This window comes from Nyctereutes procyonoides, unplaced genomic scaffold (genome assembly GCF_905146905.1).
Source record: "Nyctereutes procyonoides isolate TBG_1078 unplaced genomic scaffold, NYPRO_anot_genome, whole genome shotgun sequence".
Lineage (NCBI taxonomy): Eukaryota > Metazoa > Chordata > Mammalia > Carnivora > Canidae > Nyctereutes > Nyctereutes procyonoides.
The window spans coordinates 19,759,928-19,781,034 of NW_026575147.1; the positions used below are offsets into that span (position 1 = coordinate 19,759,928).

General features: G+C 38.0%; 1 protein-coding gene across 6 annotated transcripts in view; it reads left to right on the forward strand.

Annotated features, from left to right (window-relative positions):
- Positions 1-21,107, forward strand: part of RPRD2 (regulation of nuclear pre-mRNA domain containing 2) — a 90,694-nt gene that overhangs the window by 39,252 nt on the left and 30,335 nt on the right. The gene's annotated exons all lie outside the window — the stretch shown is intronic.

Below are 21,107 nucleotides of genomic sequence, written 5' to 3' on the forward strand. Positions count from 1 at the left end.
GGACTCCTGCCTTATGTTAAGAGAGATGACCAAAGAGGGAAATGAGTGCTTTCAGATGGGTTAGAAACTTTTTTTTTTTTTAGGAAACTTTTTCTTTCCAAATAATTATCTAATTATTCCAGCTCTTTTTAAATTAAATTTCAGTTTATTCTTCCCTCACTGGTCTGAAATTCCATAGAGTGAGAACCTGGAGATTTTGTTTTGGACATACTAGTCATTATTCTAATGAAAATTATATGTGAGAGGGCCAGACATAAGTGAAGGTAAACCAACCTGATGGTATTTGCTTTGCCATTTGTGTCCTAGAGATCCTAGTTAAGGACAAAAATACCATTCATCTGAACATGTACATCGTGGAACAGAGCAGTAGAAAATTCATTTTGAAGCACAGGGAAAGAGTGTTTATGAATGTCAGAGTTGAGTTGGAAAACTATAGCCTATTCTGCCGCCAGCAGTGATGTGCATGTGTGTGTGTGTGCATACACGTTATATGTAGATGAATCCCTATAAAAACTGAAGGTCCACTTGTATTGCGCCAGGATCGTGTGAAAGTGGGTTATATCTTTGATATGGATGGAGCTTACCTAAGTCCTGTTTCTATCCCAAGCTTTCATAAAAGGCAGTTATTTTTGTTTTTAAAAATTCTCTTCTTTAATTGAACTGAAAAATGAATTTATACTAATTATTAGTAATGTTTAATGATATCTTTTGACTCTCAGGGTATAGAGAAAATTGCATGTATGTCTGACCTTTGTTGGGAAAAGATGTCATAACAGATTTGGGAGAAACCGTGAGCTTGGTATTTTGAAATAAAGCACCATAAGAAGGGCTTCTTATGACTTTATGGCTAGTTGTTGGTTAGTGAGGAAAGTCTTGAAGCCACTTGGGAGTTTGAGTTTGGACAGTTTTCTTTCTTTCTCTCTCTCTCTCTCTTTTTTTTTTTTAAGATTTACCCATTCATTTTTAGAGCACACGTGCATGTGGGTGTGAGTGAGGAGAGGGGCAGAGGGAGAGAAAGAGAGAAAATCTCAAGCAGACTGTTTTCTGAGCAGAGAACCTGACTTGGGGCTTGATCTCAGGACCCTGAAATCATGACCTGAGCCAAAACCAAGAATCTGACACTTAGCTGACTGAGCCACCCCATTTTTCTAACTAAACTGACAGCTGCATTTTCTTTTTTTGTACACATTCTCTTGGAGATTTATCTGCTCATGGATTTAACTTTTACTCATGTACTAATAACTACTATATTTTTCTATCTAGATTTTGGGGATTTTGTTTTGTTTTCATTTTTTAAATTATTATTATTATTTAAGATTTTATTTATTCATGAGAGACACAGGCAGAGGGAGAAACAGGCTCCATGCAGGGAGCCTGATGTGGGACTCGATCTCGGGACTCCCGGATCATGCCCTGAGCCAAAGGCAAACACTCAACCGCTGAGCCACCCAGGTGTCCCTTTTGTTTTGATTTTAAAGATTTTATTTTTACCTAGTCTCTACACCCAACATGGGCTCGAACTTAGAACCCTGAGATGAGGAGTCACCTGCCTCTACTAACTGAGCCAGCCATGTGCCCACCCCCCCTTGACCATGTCTTCAGTCTATTTTGTGAATTACTGCTTCACTATTATACGATGATACTCGGCTTAGAACATCTACAATAATATATCTTACATTCATATAAAGCCCTGTTCCCCAGGTTATGCAAAAATAGGTTATAAATGGGAAATTGTTATACAAATGTTATATGAAACTCACGGTAACCAACTTTGCAGGTAAGCAAATTGAATTTTATTCTTTCTTCTTCCAAAATGAGAAAACTGAAAAAAAAAAAAAAAAAAAAAACAAAAAAAAAACAAAATGAGAAAACTGAAGCCCAGAGCAATTAAGAAATTGCCCAAAGTAAAATACCATTTTAGTAAGAGAGGTGAAAATAGAACTAAGATTTTCCTGACTCTTAGTCTCCTGTTATTTCTGTTTTACAATATAGTCTGCCTAAACTTAATTTACAGTTTTGATCTTAAAATGGCCGCTAGGTAATTTTAAATTCTTGTCTCTTCATTTCTTAGTCACTTAGCAGAAGCTGATTCTTTGCCTATTTCTTCCTCTTTTTTTCTCTGTTTTTAAATTTCCCATTATCATTTCTATTTGATATATTTATATTATTAAGATAGCTTCTAACTACTTTCTCATAGTCTGATATCCTTTTCGTTCACTTCAGGCTATGTACACATTGATGTTTAGAGATATGATGATTTAAGATTATAGGCTCTGGCACCACTGTACATGGGTTTGAATCCTGGTTCTGCCACCTTCCAGGGTTGACAATTTAAATTAGCCTTTTTTTTTTTTTTTTTAAATCTGTATAAATCTGCCAATAGGGGCACCTTTGGCTCAGATCATGATCTCAGCGTTCTGGGATTAAGTCCCTCCTGAGAGCCTGCTTCTCCCTCTGTCTATGTCTCTGCCTCTAAATAAATCAAATCTTAAAAAAAAAATATCTGCCAATACAGTACCCACCTCACAGAGTTTAAGAACTACTAAATGAGTTAATACTACAAGAAAAAATGAGTGCTTAGAACAGCAACTGGCATATAATGAGTACTTAATAAATGTTAGCTGGTGCTGTGATAATGAGGTTGATTAATGACAATTACTCCTACAATTATTATTAACAAATTAATATTACCAAATCACTGCTCTGATCATTCTTTTAAAAATATTCTTATATTACTATATAATTTAACAAATTCCTTTCCATGTTTGTTTCTTTCTTTTTTTAAAAAAGATTTTATTTATTTATTCATGAGAGAAAGAGAGGCAGAGACATAGGCCAAGAGAGAAGCAGGCTCCCCACAAAGAGCCCGATGTGGGACTCAATGCTGGGATCACACCCTGAGCCAAAGATGGACACTCAACCGCTGAGCCACCCCAGGCATCCCCCATGTTTGTTACTTTGTTTGACTGTCAAACCCAACTATATAATATAAGTAGGGGCAAAGAATATTATTCTCATTTTACAGATAAGGATACTGATAATAAAGTAAATAACAAAAAGATACTTCAAATAGGAAATTTAACACTTTAAAAAAATAAGAAAGAGTGAGATCATGTTAGTAGGGTTTTTTTACTGGGCAGTCCCGTTTTCCAAGCTCCTTGGGAAGGCACTTAAAACCCTTTACAGTCAGTTGTCAACTTCATATCCTTGTCACCAGCTCTCCTATGTTCCAGTAATGACCCTTGCTCAGCCAAACACTCATACAATGTGTCTTAATACAAGTGCCTGGGAATTTTTCTTCTTGGAATATTTTTCCTTTCTTGAGAAGCAGTGAAACTTAGAAGAATCCAAGTTTTGGGATCAGGTTGCCTAGGTTCAAATTCTTGTTAGCCACATGTTAAACTGTTTAATTTTTTTGTGCTTTAGTTCTCTCACCTATAAATGAAAATGATAGTACAGTTTGTATCTTAGGACTGTTGTGAGGATTAAATAAACTAATATATGGAAAGCACTTCTAAAAGTATCTAGATCACAAAAGTGCTCCAAAAATTAGTGAGCTCTAAGTATGTATCTCAAGAAGTTCACAAAAGAACAAAATAAGACAAAGGAAGGAAGAAGATATAATAAGAGCAGAAGCTCATGAAATTAAAAAAAAAAAAGGCAAACACACAATGAATAGTCAGATTTGTAAAGAAAGCAGAATGGTAGTTGCCAGGGACTGGAAAGAGGGGAAGTGGGAGTTTAATACCTATTGTTAAATAGTTTCAGTTTTGCAAGATGAAAAGAGGCCTGGAGATGGATGGTGCTGATGGTTGCCCAATATGAATATACTTAATACTACCAAGCTGTTTGCTTAAAAATGGTTAAGATAATAAATTTTGTATATCTTTTACCACATTAAAAAGAAAAATGGGGGAAAACCATAACCACAACACTGAACAAACATACAATTGAAGGGTTCAACAAAGGAAAATATTTTATTGTTTTTCTTTTTTGAGGAAATAATAAAATTGATAAACTTTAGATGAGTTTGACCAAGAAAAAGAAGGCATAAATAAACAGTATTAGAAATGTAGAAGGTAGAAGTGATTACAGATGTTGCAGACCATGAAAGGATAATATAAACAGCTTTATTCCAATAAATTTGAAGATATAGACAGAATGGTAAAGTTCCTCAAAAATATAAGTAACTAAAATGGCTTGAACTAGGGGTGCCTTGGGTGGCTCAGTCGGTTAAGCGCCTGCTTTCAGCTCAGGTCATGATCCCAGGGTCCTGGAATCAAGCCCCACATTGGGCTCCTTGCTCAGCAGGGAGCCTGCTTCTCTGCCCCTTCCCTGCTTGGGCTCTCTCTCTGTCAAATAAATAAATAAAATAAAATAATAAATAAATAAATAAATAAATAAATAAATAAATAAATAAATAAATAAATAAAATATATTTTTTAATGGCTCAAATTAAAAACAGCGGACCTTATAATCCTATAACCATTGAATAAATTCATTCAGTCATCAGAAATCTTCCCATAAGAACATCCCCCTGGGGACACCTGGGTGGCTCAGCGGTTAAGCATCTGCCTTTGGCTCAGGGCATGATCCTGGAGTTCTGGGATCGAATCCCACATCGGGCTCCCTGCATGGAAGTTGCTTCTCCCTCTGCCTATGTTTCTGCCTCTCTCTCTCTGTCTCATGAATAAATAAATTAAAATCTTAAAAAAAAAAAAAATCCCCCTGTTTTGCAGTGGGTTTGCCACCAGAACACAAGTGTTGTGAAAGTCACTGCTAAAGCCAAACCAGAGCATAAAGGAAAAGATTTATATCGACATTGTCATTGGAAAATAAGTCCACCACTCACAGCCATTTGATCACAAATGTGATGGGATCATAAAATTTGAGAAGGTGGCTGCCAAGGTGGGAATAGGCTCCTTCAAGTATGCCTGGGTTTTGGAAAGCTGAAGGTGAGCATGGTATCACTGTTGATATCTCCCTGTGGAAATTAAAAACCAGCAATTTATGTGACCCTTAGTGATGTCCTAGGACACAGACTTTATCAAGAACGTGATTACAGGTACATCTCAGGCCAGCTGTGCTATCCTGATTATTACTGCTGGTGTTTGTTGAATTCAAAGAAGGTAACTCCAAGAATGGGCAGACTCATGAGCGTGCCCTTTTGGCTTGCTCACTGGATATGAAACAACTATTTCTTGGTATTAATAAAATAGATTCCATCAAGCCACACCACAGCTAGAAGATACACAAGGAAATCATTAAGGAAGTCAACACCTGCATTGAGAAAATTGGCTACCACTCTGATACAGTAGTATTTGTACCAGTTTCTGGTTGGAATAGTGACAATATGCTGGAACCAAGTACTAATACGCTTTGGTTCAAGGGATAGAAAGTCACTGGGGAAGATGGCCATGCAGTGGAACCACACAACTTAAAGCTGTGGATTGTCTTCTCTCACAGCTTGTCCAACTAATAAGCCCTTTGTCTGCCACTCTAGGGTGTCTACAAAATTGATGGTATTGATACTTTCCCAGTTGGCCAACTAGATACTAGTATTCTCAAACCCAGCATAGTGGTCTTCTTGGTTCTGGTCAGTGTAACAGAAGTAAAAATCTTTTGAAATGCACCATGGAGCTTTGAGTGAAGCTCTTGGGAACAGTGTGGGGTTCAGTGTCAAGGATGTGCCTGTCAGAGATGTTTTTCATGGCTCACATAGTTATTCCAAACCATCTGGTCCAAATCAGAGCTGGCTGTGTATTAGTGCCAGATTGTCACATAGCTTACATGCTTATAAGTTTGCTGAGCTGAAGGAGAAGATTGATTACCATCCTGGTAAGAAGCTGGAAGATGGACCCAAACTCTTGAAATTGTTGATACTATTTTTGGCAAGCCCAGTATGTTGAGAGCTTCTCTGGCTATCCTCCTCTGAGATAGTCTTTGTTGTTGTTTTGCTGTTCGTGGTATGAGACCATTGCGGTGGGTGTTACCAAAGCAGTGGACAAGAAGGCTGCCAGAACTGGCAAGATCACCAGTCTGCTCTGTCTAGAAAGCTCAGGAGGCTAAATGAATATTATCCCTAATATCTGCCCCTCTGTTATTTTTTTTTTAAGATTTTAACTTTTTTTTTAAGATTTTAATTATTTGAAAGAGGGAGAGAGCATGAACAGGAGAGGGGCAGACAGCGAGAGAGAAGCAGATTCCCCACTGAGCAGGGAGCCCAACACAGGGGCCCAATCCCAGGATCCTGGGATCATGACCTGAGCCACCCTGGCACCCCGCTGCCACCCTGTTCTTAATCAGTGGTAGAAAACCTTTCTCAAAACTGTTTGTCTTGGGATGCCTGAGTGGCTCAGCAGTTGAGCATCTGCCTTTGGCTCAACTGGATCGAGTCCCATGTCGGGCTCTCTACATGGAGCCTGCTTTTCCCTCTGCCTGTGTCTCTGCCTCTCTCTCCCTCTGTGTGTCTCTCATGAATAAATAAAATCTTAAAAAAAAAAAAACAACTGTCTCAGCTGGCCATCAAGCTTAATAATAATTTAATATTTAATGCCTCTAAAAAATAAAATCTAGGGACGTCTGGGTGGCTCAGTGGTTGAATGTCTACCTTTGGCTCGGGCCATGATCATTCCCACATCAGGCTCCTTGCATGGAGCCTGCTTTCTCCTCCCACTGCCCGTGTCTCTGCCTCTCTTTCTGTGTATCTCATGAATAAAAAAATCTTTTAAAAAATAAAATAAAAATTTTAAAGTCTATTAAATTAAAAGTATCACTTATATGGTAATAAAAGCTAAAGGACAGGACAAAAGAAAAAGGATAATGGTAACAGTAGATCATAAAACCTTCAGAATAAAGGGAGAATATTTTGTAGACAATTTGTTTTGTGTGTGGCAGTTTTAAGTTACTAGTTTTCAAAATTGGTACTTTTAAGTGGGAACAACCTGACCAAAAAAATCTGTCACAGAATTTTGAGACCCATTAAAACAGTTTAATGAGAAAAACAAAATCTTTAACCTAGATGCTTCACCAGCAAGTTCACCAGATATTGAAGAAGTAATTCCAATCTTACATACACTTGTTCAGAGAAAAGAAAAAGATGTTCCTCAGCCTACCTTAATAAGACTAGCATAACCTTTTTTTTTTAAGACTAGCATAACCTTGATGCCAGAGTTTAATTAGGAAATATGAGGAAAGAAAATTATAAACTGATCTTATTACTGAACAACTTGAGTCTAGTGGAACATAAAGTATAGTACATCATAACTATATGGGGTTTATCCCAGGAATGGAAGCATGGTTTAGAAAATAAATTCATCATAATTCACTGTGCTTGAAAATAAAAATTGTATGATGATCTCAAAAGATATAGAAAAAGTAAATTAAAAGTCCATTCATATAAAAACCAGGAATAGAAAGGAATTTTTCTTTTTTTTTTAAATTTTATTTATTCATGAAAGAGAGAGAGACAGAGACAGAAACACAGGCAGAGGGAGAAGCAGGCTCCATGCAGGGAGCCCAACATGGGACTCGATTCCGGGATTCCAGAATCACGCCTTGGGCTGAAGTCAGGCGCTAAACCGCTGAGCCACCCAGGGATCCCCAAAAGAGATTTTTCTAGTCTAGTAAAATGTATCTTCCAAATATAAAAACCTATAGCAAACATGCTATCTATATAAGGAACAAAGCAAGGATAATGCCCAGTATCAACATTTCTGTTCAACTTTATAATGACATTCCTAGACAGAATAATAAGGCAAAAGGGAGAGAGGGAGGGAGCAAAGTGTATAAATGAAAGGATTAGGAAAGGAAAAAAACGAAAATCATCATTAACTGCAGATAATATGATGAGCAAGGTTGCTGAACACAAATCAATGATAACAATTATTTTAGCCATATACCAGAAACAAAGTAAGAAAATTAAAAAAAAATCTTAATTCTTTATACTGGGGAGGTGGGGGAGAGATACAGTTGATTCTTATTATTCACAATAATTATGTTCCATGAAGTTGCCTTGCCCAGTGAATCAGTGAATACTGAATCATTGTTCCTGGGGCTGATACAGAGTTAGGTTCCTGCAAACTCCCTGGTCACAATATTTTTATCAACTGATAACCTTATAACCTTATTTAATGTAGGTTTCTATATACAGCTATCTTATTTAATATATATTTATTAACATATTTTTGGCTCATTAACATTGAATTCATAGCTAACAGCACCGTAATTCTCAAAGTTTATCTAATACATGTATGTTTTCTGTAGGGCACATCACAGCCTTCTTATGCTTAGAACTCTAGACAGAAGGGGCACCTGGGCACCTGGGCGGCTCAGTCAGTTAAGCATCTGCCTTTGACTCAGGTCATGATCCTGGGATCTTGGGATTGAACCCTACTGAGCAGGAAGCCTGCTTCTCCCTCTCCCTCTCCCCCTCCCCTGTTTGTGCTAGCTTGTGTGCTCTCTTTCTCTCTGTCAAATAAGTAAAACCTTTTTTTTTTTTTTTTTTTAAGGAACTTTTGACAGAAGAACTTTACTATGCTTGGGGCAATTTTTTTTAATTTTTTTTATTGGAGTTCAATTTGCCAACACATAACATAACACCCAGTGTTCATCCCGCCTAGTGCCCCCCTCAGTGCCCATCACCCAGTCACCCCAACCCCCTACCCACTTCCCCTTCCACTACCTCTTGTTCATTTCCCAGAGTTAGATGTCTTTCATGTTTTCTCACCCTCACTAGTATTTTCACTCATTTTCTCTCCTTTCCCTTTATTCCCTTTCACTAATTTTTATATTCTCTTGGGGCACTTTTAAACAGCAAAATCATCTATCTTTAAAAATTTTAAGATAAAAAAAAAATTTTTAAGATTTTATTGGGCAGCCCGGGTGGCTCAGCAGTTTGCGGCCGCCTTTGGCCCAGGGCATGATCCTGGGGTCCCCGGATTGAGTTCTGTGTCAGGCTCCCTGCATGGACCCTGTTCTCCCTCTGCCTGTGTCTCTGCCTCTCTCTCTCTCTCTCTCTCTCTCTCTCTCTCTCTCTCTCTGTCTCTCATGAATAAATAAGATCTATTTTAAAAAAGAGAGAGAGAGGGAAATGACACCCCAGTAATTTAAGCAAGGAAATTTTATTTTATTTTAAGATTTTATTTATTTATTCATGAGAGAGACACACAGAGAGAGGCAGAGACACACACAGGCAGAGGGAGAAGCAGGCTCCATGCAGGGAGCCCGACACAGGACTCAATCTGGGGACCCCAGGATCATGCACTGGGACGAAGGCAGGCTCTAAACCACTGAGCCACCCAGGCGTCCCAAGCAAGGAAATTTTAATATATAGAGAGTTGCCAAGTAGGTAAAATGTAAATTACTACTAGAAGGAATAAGAGAACTCTAAGGTGTAATGGGATAGTATGTGCTGAAAGCAGCTGCTACTTCTGGACCTGAGGGGAAAGTGAAGAAAGGGTCCTCTGCTCCCAACTGAGATTCAGACCTAAGGAAAAGGTGGATTTCTGCAAGAATATGCTACCTGCCATTGTAGCAGCAGAGACTGGCTGGGGAGCCCTCATCACTGACTGCAAGAACAACAACACTGCACTGTGCTCAGATCCAGCCAGGATGCCTATATGCTGATCTATTTGAGAACAGAACACCAAAAAGAATCCCAACCACTTCTTTCAGCCTGTCAGTGTGGCTCCAGGGACCTCTATTGGCAGAGATTAACATTGAACCAAGGGGAAATAGAGCTTGCAGTCTGGCTCATCTATCACAAAGAAGGGTGGGTTTAGAACTGAGAGGCAGTATATTAATAACTGGCACATACAGCTGCCAGATAGGGCATACATTTTAAAGTCTACCAATACCAACATTAGCAAGACTGTGGCACAGTGGAAGCTCTCGTATACTGTTAGTTTAAGATATGATTGGTATAAAACAGTCTCCTTTTTGAAAAGTTTGTTATTTATGCACTGTGATCTTAGTATTTTACCTAGAGGCTTTTGCTCCTGAGAAACTTGCATTCATACAGCAAGATCACTGGTAGAGAATTCATAGCAACATTGTGGTAATAAGAATTTGGAAACAATCCAAATGTTTTTCTGCATTAAAATCAATGTGTTGGGAAACCTGGGTGGCTCAGTGGCTCAGTGGCTGAGCATCAGCTCAGGGCATGATCCCAGTCCGGGGATCAAGTTCCGTATTGGGCTCTCTGAGAGGAGCCTGCTTCTCCCTCTATATCTCTGCCTCTCTGTGTCCCTCATGAATAAATAAAATCTTTAAGAAAATCAATGTGTTGTGGCATATTGGAATAATCAGACAGCAAAGAATATTAATGAATTTCAGTTATATGCAACAACATAGATAAATCTCAAATTATTAATTTCAAGTATAAAGGAATACATATATGGTATGGTATGACATATGTGATATTTATTCATGAGAGACACACAGAGGCAGGGACACACAGGCAGAGGGAGAAGCAGGCTCCATGCAGGAAGCCCGATGTGAGACTCGATCCCAGGACTCCAGAATCACATCCTGAACCAAAGGCAGACGCTCAACTCCTGAGCCACCCAGGCCGTCCCTAAACATTATTTTTTTTTTTAACAGCCTAAACATGAATTTTAAATTGCAATATTGAGTAAATAGAATAAGTTGATTCCTTTTAAAAATTGGATTGGCAACCTGTAAGTACAAATTATATAATAACCCATAGAGCAGTACAGTATTCCTACTTAGGTGATAAACTGTGAGATTTTACTCCCTCCATCCCTCCTTGAGATTCAGTATCAAGAAATTTTCCCTTCCTGACTTCTTTGTTTCAGTCTAGATTAAGGAATTTTTTTTTTTAAGATTTTATTTATTTATTCATGAGAGACACAGAAAGAAAGAGAGGCAGAGACACAGGCAGAGGGAGAAGCAGGCTCCATGCAGGGAGCCCGACATGGAACTCCATCCCGGGTCTCCAGGATCACGCCCTGGGCTGAAGGCAGCACTAAACTGCTGAGCCACCTGGGCTGCCCTAGATTAAGGAATTTTTATTCTTTGCTACCATTATACCTTGTCTCTTCTATTCTGGCACCTAACATATTACATTATAATTGATACAAGTGCTTTTTATCACCAGTTTATGCTCCTCTGACTTTGAGGTTCTGCTCATAGAAGTGCCAGGCACTTCCTAGGTGATTGGTAAATGCCTGTAAAATGGATGACTGATGATGATTGGTTGGGATGGAGATATTGTGGAGTGCTGAAAAGCCTTGTGTCTTTAACTACAGGCCCCCCAGTTATTCCTAGGATGTAGTCTATAAATATCTTAGTTTATGAGAAAGAAATTTTTAAATTTTATTTTGTAGTAATTCAAAAGTAATTATAAGCATATTTAGTATCATCTGTATGATTATCTTACAGAACAGTTCTGCAACTCCTTTTCAGTGGCTGTATTAATGTATTTGTGATTGCATTTTTTCTTTGGTTTTTGGGGGTTTTGTTATGATTGCATTGTGGCATGAGGCAGTATTTTATCAGAAGCTAATGAGAACAGATACATAATTGTTTGCATCAAGTGAAAACATTAATGATTTCACCGTACACTATGGAAAATATTTCCAGTAGTTCAGATGGTGAAATAATTGAATAGTAAGGGTTGGTAAATTAAAAGCAATGTATACATTGTCTTGCTCACATTGTAATTTGTAATTTGTTTCAACAAAGTCAGTCCCTTTAATGTCAGTAGGAATGGTATTTGCTTTATATTTAATTTGTAAATTCTAGTTTGTAGTTGTTGAAGAACTATAGAATGTAATCAGTGGGATCCTATTAGGGTAAAAAGATATATGGAGATTTTGCAATCATCTTCATAGGAAATCCCAGAGAATTCAGACTAAAAAGGATTTAGCGGGGTTGCGGGGTACAAATCAACGTCTAGGAATTAAGAGCATTTCCATGCACCAGAAATAACCAATCAAAAATTATAATAAAAGAACAGATATTATTAACAGTAACAACAAAAGCAAAGTAAAGTGTCTAGAATAAAAGCATGTTAAGACTTGTCTGGGAAAAAAAAAAAAGACCTGTGTGGAAAAAATTACAAACAGCCACAAAAAAGTAATAACTAGCATGTAAACATAGTGGACTTTAATAAAAATCCCAGCAAGACATTTGAGAAACTTGTTATACTGATTCTAAAATTCATATACAAGAGGCACCTGGGTGGCCCAGTTGGTTAAGCATCTGCCTTTGGCTCAGGTCATGAACCCAGGGTCCCGAGATTGAGCCCCACATTGGGCTCCCTACTCAGTGGGGCATCTGCTTCTCCCTCTCCCTGCCTCTGCCCATTCTGTTTCTCTCAAATAAATAAATAAATAAAATATTTTTTAAAAAATTCATATAAAAGAGTGTCTAGGAGTAGCCAGGTAGCCAAGTCTACTTGATAAACAGTAAGTAGAACCTAACCTATGAACATGAAGATTTATTATTTGGCTATAGTAATTATAAAAGAATTTGCTATCAGTATAAGGTAGATTTAAGAAACAGAGAAAGCGGGATCCCTGGGTGGCGCAGCGGTTTGGCGCCTGCCTTTGGCCCAGGGCGTGATCCTGGAGACCCGGGATCGAATCCCACATCGGGCTCCCGGTGCATGGAGCCTGCTTCTCCCTCTGCCTCTCTCTCTCTCTGTGACTATCATAAATAAATAAATTAAAAAAAAAAAAAAGAAACAGAGAAAGCCCAGAAATGGACCCATACATATATGGGAGAAGTTGCATTACAAATCACTGGGGGAAAAGATGAACTGGGGAAAAGATGAACTGGGACAGATGTCTGGGACATATGCTTTCCGTCCAGAAAAAACACAATTTATTGTTAAATGGTTTTCAATACCATACACACAAATATATTCCAAATAAATTACTTAGTGTATAAAACAAAACTTTTTAAATGTTAGAAACAAATGTTTTTATGACTATAAGGGTTAAAAACTCTTTTAAAGGGCACCTTGGTGGCTCAGTCAGTTGAACATCTGACTCTTGATTTCAGCTCAGATCATGATCTCAGGGTTGTGAGATTGAGCCCCTTAAGATTCTCTCTCCTCTCCATCTGCCCCTCCCTGCATTCCCTCTCTTAAAAAAAAAAAAATCTTAGAGAGACACAAAGAACAGTACAATAAAGAAAATACAAATTTAATGACATCAAAATTAGACTTCTGCATTATAGAAAACACCATAAAATAAAGACAGGTAACACGCTAGGGAAGATATTTGTTATAGGCAAATGAAAAAGAAAAGTTGTATAAATAGGAACTATGAAGGAGACACAGAATAGCAAGTTTTTAGAGAAAAAAAATCTATCCAATTTCTGAGCTCCAAGGTTTTTTATTAAATGTTGATTATTTCCTTAAGTTGCCCTATTATTTAGTCTTCCTTTTATTTATTTATTTATTTATTTATTTATTTATTTATTTAGTCTTCCATTTAGTTAGCAAATATTTACTAAGAACCTATAAGACTTAGCACATGACTTAATAAGAATCCCAGAATAAGATCTTAATAAAGAAAAGTTATTCCTCTGAGTGAGGCATGAGCTTATGCTGTTTAGCTCTGTTTATTTTAACAGTGATACGTGAGCACCTCCTCTTGTACTCTTCATCAGCTTTACGCTTTGAAATAACTTGCTAATACCTTGCTGTTTTAAAGGTAAAGGGGCGGGGGTGCTAGCTGAGGAAGCATCTATTGAATATCTTAGCAATTCTCCAAGGTCAGCCAATTGTTTGTTATTTATAGGTCAACAATAGAGTTTAGAATCAATTTTTTGTGTTATATGTGGTAACAATTATACATTCTGTAGAAATTTGATATTGTGGGGATCCCTGGGTGGCTCAGCGATTTGGCACCTGCTTCAGGGCGTGATCCTGGAGTCCCGGGATCGAGTCCCATGTCGGGCTCCCTGCATGGAGCCTGCTTCTCCTTTGTCTGTATCTCTGCCTCTCTGTATCTGTGTCTCTCATGAATAAATAAATAAGATCTTTAAAAAAAAAAAAGAAATTTGATATTGTGATCAGTAATGGCTAAAATAGAGACCTAGAATAATAAGTAAAACAGGTATTCTGGATTTTATTTTGTTTTTATATTTGGAGAATTTCTAAATGTGAGAGATGGTTGAATTGTAGAAATTTGAGAGTTCTGTGTTTGTATAAATAAGGGACAAATCTAGCTAAGAATTTTAGAGCTAGGGCAGCCCTGGTGGTGCAGCGGTTTGGCACCGCCTGCAGCCTGGGGTGTGATCCTGGGGACCCGGGATCGAGTCCCACATCGGGCTCCCTGCATGGAGCCTTTTTCTCCCTCTGCCTGTGTCTCTGCCTCTCTCTCTCTAGGTCTATGAATAAATAAATAAATAATCTTTAAAATAAAAAATCTTTTTAAAGAAAGAATTTTAGAGCTAACAAATTATCTAATAAAATCATTTTTACAGTTGAAGAAACCTAGGGGCACCTGGCTGGCTCAATTGGTAGAACACATGACTTTTGACCACGGTGTTGAGTTCAAACCCCATGTTGGTTGTAGAGATTACATTTAAAAAAAATTTTTTTTAAGATTTTATTTATTCATGAGAGACAGAGAGAGAGGCAGAGACACAGGCAGAGGGAGAAGCAGGCTCCATGCAGGGAGCCCAACATGGGACTCGATACCAGGACTCCAGGATCAACACCCTGGGCCAAAGGCAGGTCCTAAACCGCTGAGCCACCAAGGGATCCCCTACATTAAAAAATCTTAAAACAACCTCATAAAAATAAATAAGGAAACATAGCCCCCAAAAGACTACTTACTAAAACAGAACTAAAATCTCTAGTTTCTCCATCTAGTGCTACTTTTACTATATTATACCCTAGTTTTACTTATATATTTTCTAGCAGTTGCTCTTTTTTCCAGCATGTTTTACTTAAGGACACAGAGAATAGTTTGGTTTGACCGTAACAAAATCCAGCTACCATTTATTCAGTTACTATTTATTTATTTTTAAGATTTTATTTATTTAACAGAGAACACAAGCTGGGGAAGCAACAGGCAGAGGGAGGAGAAGCAGGCACGCTGGAGCCTGATGCAAGGGCTGATTCCAGGACCCTGAGATCATGACCTAAGGCAAAGGCAGACGCTTAACTGTCTGAACCATTCAGGCGCCCCAGTTACATTCTTGACAAAATAATAAGCTGCACTAGCAACAGTGGACATACTAGAATGACATTAACCAGAGACACCCGGGTGGCTCAGTGGTTGAGTCTCTGCCTTCGACTTAGGGCATGATCCCAGAGTCCCGGGATCGAGTCTCACATCAGGCTCCCTGCATGGAGCCTGCTTCTCCCTCTGCCTATATCTCTGCCTCTTTCTTTCTGTGTCTCTCATGAATAAATAAAATCTTAAAAAAAAAAAAAGAATGACATTAACCAATATGCCTATGTCAGTAGTACCATGTGGTACTACTGTGGTCTGGCAGTTAGATTAAGACTCTGGAGAAAAGCGTTTCCTCAGAGTCATAAGAACCCCCTGGCTTCTGATAAAATTTTCTCACAAGGACTACATTACCTACTTAGATCACCTGGAATTCCACCAGATCAAACAAATATGTGCTTACAATAAAAAAATCACCAAACACATTGGGAAACAAACCACCATAAAGGAGAATCAGCAGACTTAGCTCATCTGCCCCCACCCCCATGAGATTCAGAAGTTAGAATTATCAGAATATATAAAACAACTATATAAGAAATTTTAAAGAATGATTAATAGAGGGGTGCCGGGTGGTTCAGTTGGTTAAGTGTCTGGCTCTTGATTTTGGCTCAGGTCATGATATTGAGGTGGTGGGATTGAGTCACACATCAAGCTCTGTGTTCAGCACAGAGTCTGCTTATCCCTTTCTCCCTCTGCTTCTCTCTCTCTCTCTCTCTCTCTCTCTCTCTCTCAAATAAATGAATAAAATATTAAAAAAAAAAAAAGGAAAAAAGAGAAAAGGGCACTGGGGTGGTTCACTGGTTGAGTGCCTTTGGCTCAGGTCGTGATCCCAGAGTTGGGGATCAAGTCCCCCATCAGGCTCCCCACAGGGTGCCCCTTTATCCCTCTACCTATGTCTCTGCCTCTCTCTCTCTTATGAATAAATAAATAAAATCTTTTAAAGAGATTAATAGAATAAAATGAACAATGGATGTTTGGACAGATTTGAAAAAGAACCAACAAGAATTCTAGAAAGAGGGGATCCCTGGGTGGCTCGGCAGTTTGGTGCCTGCCTTCAGCCCAGGGCGTGATCCTGGAGTCCTGGGATTGAGTCCTGCATTGGGCTCCCTGCATGGAGCCTACTTCTCCCTCTGCCTATGTCTCTGCCTCTCTCTCTCTCTATGTCTCTCATGAATAAATAAATAAAGTCTTAAAAAAAAATTCTAGAAAGAAAGAAAAAAGATTAAGCTAGAAATTAGTTCTGAAGAAATTAGAATGCAGCAATTAGGAAGAAGGAAGTGAGAAAAAGATTGGAATGAGAGGCCTAATTAACATCAAATTAGCTTCCAGGAGGAGAGAACCTTTGAGGTCGTCTGAGGAGGTAATAGCTCATGACTCTGAAGGTGATGAAAAACATGAATCTGCAGTTACAGCAACCACAACATGTACTAAGCAGGATAATTTTAAAAAGAAATTCACACCTAGTCATTGTAATGAAATTACAAAACCAAACCAAACCAAAAAATAACAAGTGTTAGGATGAGGGGAAAGTTCTGTTTCTGAAAGGCATGTAAAATGGTAGCACAGCTGTGGAATACAACTTGATGGTTCCTCAAAAACATTAAATGTAGAATTCCTGTATGATCTAGCAGTTCTGCTTCTGGCTATGTACCCCCAGAAATGAAAGCAGGGACTCAAACAAATATTTGTACACCAGTGTTCAGAACAACATTATTCACAATAGCCAAAAGGTAGAAGCAAACCAAGTACCAATTTTTAGAGCAGTGGATATGTAAAATGTACTATATACATAAAATAGAATATCATCTAAACTTAAAAAGGAAAGAATTCTGGCATATGCTACAACATGGACGAACCTTGAAGCATTATGTAAGTGAAATAAGCCAGTCGCAAAAAGGTAAGTATTGTATGATTCTGCTTAAACTACAGTAGTGAGGGATCCCTGGGTGGCGCAGCGGTTTGGCGCCTGCCTTTGGCCCAGGGCGCGATCCTGGAGACCAGGGATCGAATCCCACATCGGGCTCCCGGTGCATGGAGCCTGCTTCTCCCTCTGCCTGTGTCTCTGCCTCTCTCTCTCTCTGTGACTATCATAAATAAATAAAAAATTTAAAAAAAAAAAAAAAAACTACAGTAGTGAAATTTACAGAAAGTATAGTGGTGGTTGTAGGGGAATGGGGGAGGTGATGTTCAATGGGTATAGAGTTTGAGTTTTGCAAGGTAAAGAGAATTGTGGAGAGTCCATATACAACAGTGTGAATGTTGTATGTGAATGTATATATCCATAGAGATAGAAAGCAGATGAAAAGTTGTCAGGAGCTGGAGGGAGGTGGTAGTGGCAAGTTAATTGTTTAATGGGTACAGAGTTTCTGTATAGGATAATGAAAATTTTTGGAAATAGATGGTGGTGGTTGTACAACATTGTGAATATAATGAATACCCCTGAGTTGTACTTTTAAGAAATGGTTAAAAAAAAATGGTTAAAATGGCAAGTTTTATTTTACCACAGTAAAAAATAAAAAGCAGTGCCAAAGCGAAAAGACAGAAAGACAAATCACATACATACACAAGCCTGCAATTAGATTGACAGCACACTTTTCAACAGCAATTGTGGAAGCCAGATGGCAGTTATGAAAAGTATTCCATAGCATTTCTAGAAAATAGCTGTCAATATAGATTTGCATACAAAGCAAAACCTTTCAAGAACCATTCAAATCATATAAAAATATTTTCAGAGAAACCTAAGCTGAGATAATTCACCATCAACAGACTTCTGAATCAGTTTTAGTCTGAGAAGTTAGCAATAGGAGGGTTGGTGAGTCAAACTGGCAGTAAAATAAAACATCTAGGAATAGCCTTAACAGGAATTATGTTGAAACCTATATGAGTAAATTATATTTGGGAATGTTGAATATAAATTCATAAATATTAGTGTTTTGCTGCAGTGAAGGATAATGTGTTGATACGTTATATCAATGTTAATAGATAATACTTTCTCCAAATTAATATATCAGCCTAATATAATCCAAATTAAAAATACCAAAATTTCCTCTTTGTAACTTACCGTTATTCTAAATTTACTCTAGAAAAATAAGCAAATGAGAATATGAGAAATGTTTTGAAATGCAATTGGAATGAGGGAAGATAAGCTACAGTTTTGAAGATAATACAGTAACAGTTGACCCATGGAAAATATGGGTTTGAACTGCTCAGATCTAGTTATTTTTTTTTGAACTGCTCAGATCTAGTTATACATTGATTTCTTTTATTATTTGGCACAGTACTGTAAATGTATTTTCATTATGATTGTAATAACATTTTTTTCAGTTTAATAAGAATGCAATATATAATGTACAAAAACACGTGAACTGTTTATGTTATTGGTAAGTCAACCGTAGGCTATTAGTAGTGAAGTTTTGGGGGAGTCAAAAGTTATATGTGAATTTTCAGTTATGGGGGATTGGAGTCAGTGCCGCTAGCCACCCCCCCTACATTGTTCAAGATCAACTGTATAATTTAAAAATGGATTAATAGAACAGAATTCACAGCCTAGAAAAAGATTAATATTGAATATATGCTAGAGGAAGCAGTAAATCAATGAGGAAAAGAGAAGTTATGATATTGGAACTATTAATAGGAAATCTGTTTAAAGTTTGGCTTTACATTCTGTATCAACTAGATTTCATTATTTTATTAAAAGAAACATTTTTTTAATAAATTAATTTTTATTGGTGTTCAATTTACCAACATACAGAATAACACCCAGTGCTCATTCCATCAAGTGTCCCCCTTAGTGCCCGTCACCCATTCACCCCCACCCCCGCCCTCCTCCCCTTCCACCACCCCTAGTTCATTTCCCAGAGTTAGAAGTCTTTATGTTCTGTCTCCCTTTCTGATATTTCCCACACATTTCTTCTCCCTTCCCTTATATTCCCTTTCACTATTATTCATATTCCCCAAATGAATGAGAACATACACTGTTTGTCCTTTTCCGATTGACTTACTTCACTCAGCATAATACCCTCCAGTTCCATCCACGTTGAAGCAAATGGTGGGTATTTGTCGTAAAAGAAACATTTTTATTTCTTTCTTCATGAGACTCATGGAAAGAGGCAGAGACACAGGCAGAGGAAGAGGCAGGCTCCCTATAGGGAGCCTGATGCAGGACTCGATCTCATGACTTTGGGATCACTACCTGAGCCAAAGGCAGTCGCTCAACCACTGAGCCATCCACTTGTCCCTGTACCCAGTAGATTGTAAATGAATTACACAACTTAATTTTTTTTAAATGTTAATCATTAAAAGAAAATAAGTTATACTTCTTAAAGTTTCTGGTAGGCTTCCTATACTTAAAAAGTGGCACTAGAGAGCACTTTTTATTTTAACAAGGCTACATTTTAAAATTATGTGATTTAAAATGTATCTTAAAAATTAAAGTGCAAAGTGGAGAAAAGATACTTGCAATGTTGGCAAAATAATATTTTATGTATAAAACTTGTTTAATCCTCATAAACACTAACATGCTAGTGAGTAGATAGGCACAGTTCGTAAGAGAAAGTACTGCCTTATTCCATTGATCAGGCTTAGTGTTACTAAAGGTGGGATATCAAGAGATTGTGTATGTCCTAATGGGATGCAGTATGAACGATATAGTATCATTTATTTAATATTTGCTCCCCCAAATTTGAAAATCAGCTGATTTTCAGAGGAAAATTCAGGCATTAGTGGAATAAGCTCAATGACTCAAGAGAAGGAAATAAGTAAAGCTGGAGAATGTGGAATGTTGTGCTGGACTGTAACATCAATGAATGTCATGGGAAAAATACTGAGAACAGTTTAATCTAATTCTCTAGATTAAAAGAGATTGAAGAGACATTACCAAATGCAATGTGTTGACCTTCTTTGCATCCCGATTCAAACAGACCAACTGTGGGATGGGTTAGCTCCCGTCCATGTGGCTCAGCTCAGCAGTTGAGCATCTGCCTTTGGCTCAGGCTCACAGTGGTGTGATCCCAGGGTCTGGGATCGAGTTCCGCAGTGGGCTCCCCGCATGGAGCCTTCTTCTCCCTCTGCCTGTGCCTCTGTCTGTCCCTCTCTCAGTGTCTCTCATAAATAAATAAAATCTTTAAAAAAAACTGTAAATTGACAGTTTTGAAGCATTTAAGAAAGTTTTAATGTTCAATTAAAAATATTAATAGGATATGTCAATTGTACTTCAGTTTTGAAAAATTAAAATCCTAGGATCAGTCCCGGCATCATGCTCCCAGCTCAGCAGGGAGTCTGTTTCTCTGTCTCCTCTGTTCCTCCCCTCTGCTTGTGCTCTCTCTTGAGCATTCTCTCTCTTTCAAATAAATGAGTAAAATATTTATTTTTTTATTTTTTTGCGTGTGTTTTTTTTTAAATTTTTATTTATTTATGATAGTCACACACACAGAGAGAGAGAGAGAGAGAGGCAGAGACATAGGCAGAGGGAGAAGCAGGCTCCATGCACCGGGAGCCGGACGTGGGATTCGATCCCGGGTCTCCAGGATCTCGCCCTGGGCTAAAGTCAGGCGCCACCCAGGGATCCCTAAATGAGTAAAATATTTAAAAGTTTTTTTCATTTTATTAAATTCACCTTCCCTTTTGGGATCCCAGTTGTATCAATGAGCTCATTGACTAACCCTCATAACTTCATATACATCAGAAAGCTTGGTGTGCTGTCATAGCCTCATGTATGTCATTGATAAAGAGGATTAAATAAGAATGTTTACGATTTTATTTATTTGTATTATTTGAGAGAGAGCATGCACACAAGCGTGGGAGGAGCAGAGGGAGAAAATCTCAGGTCGACTCCATGCTAATCCCAACTCAGTGCTTGATTTCACACCCCCGAGATTATGGCCAGAGCCGAAA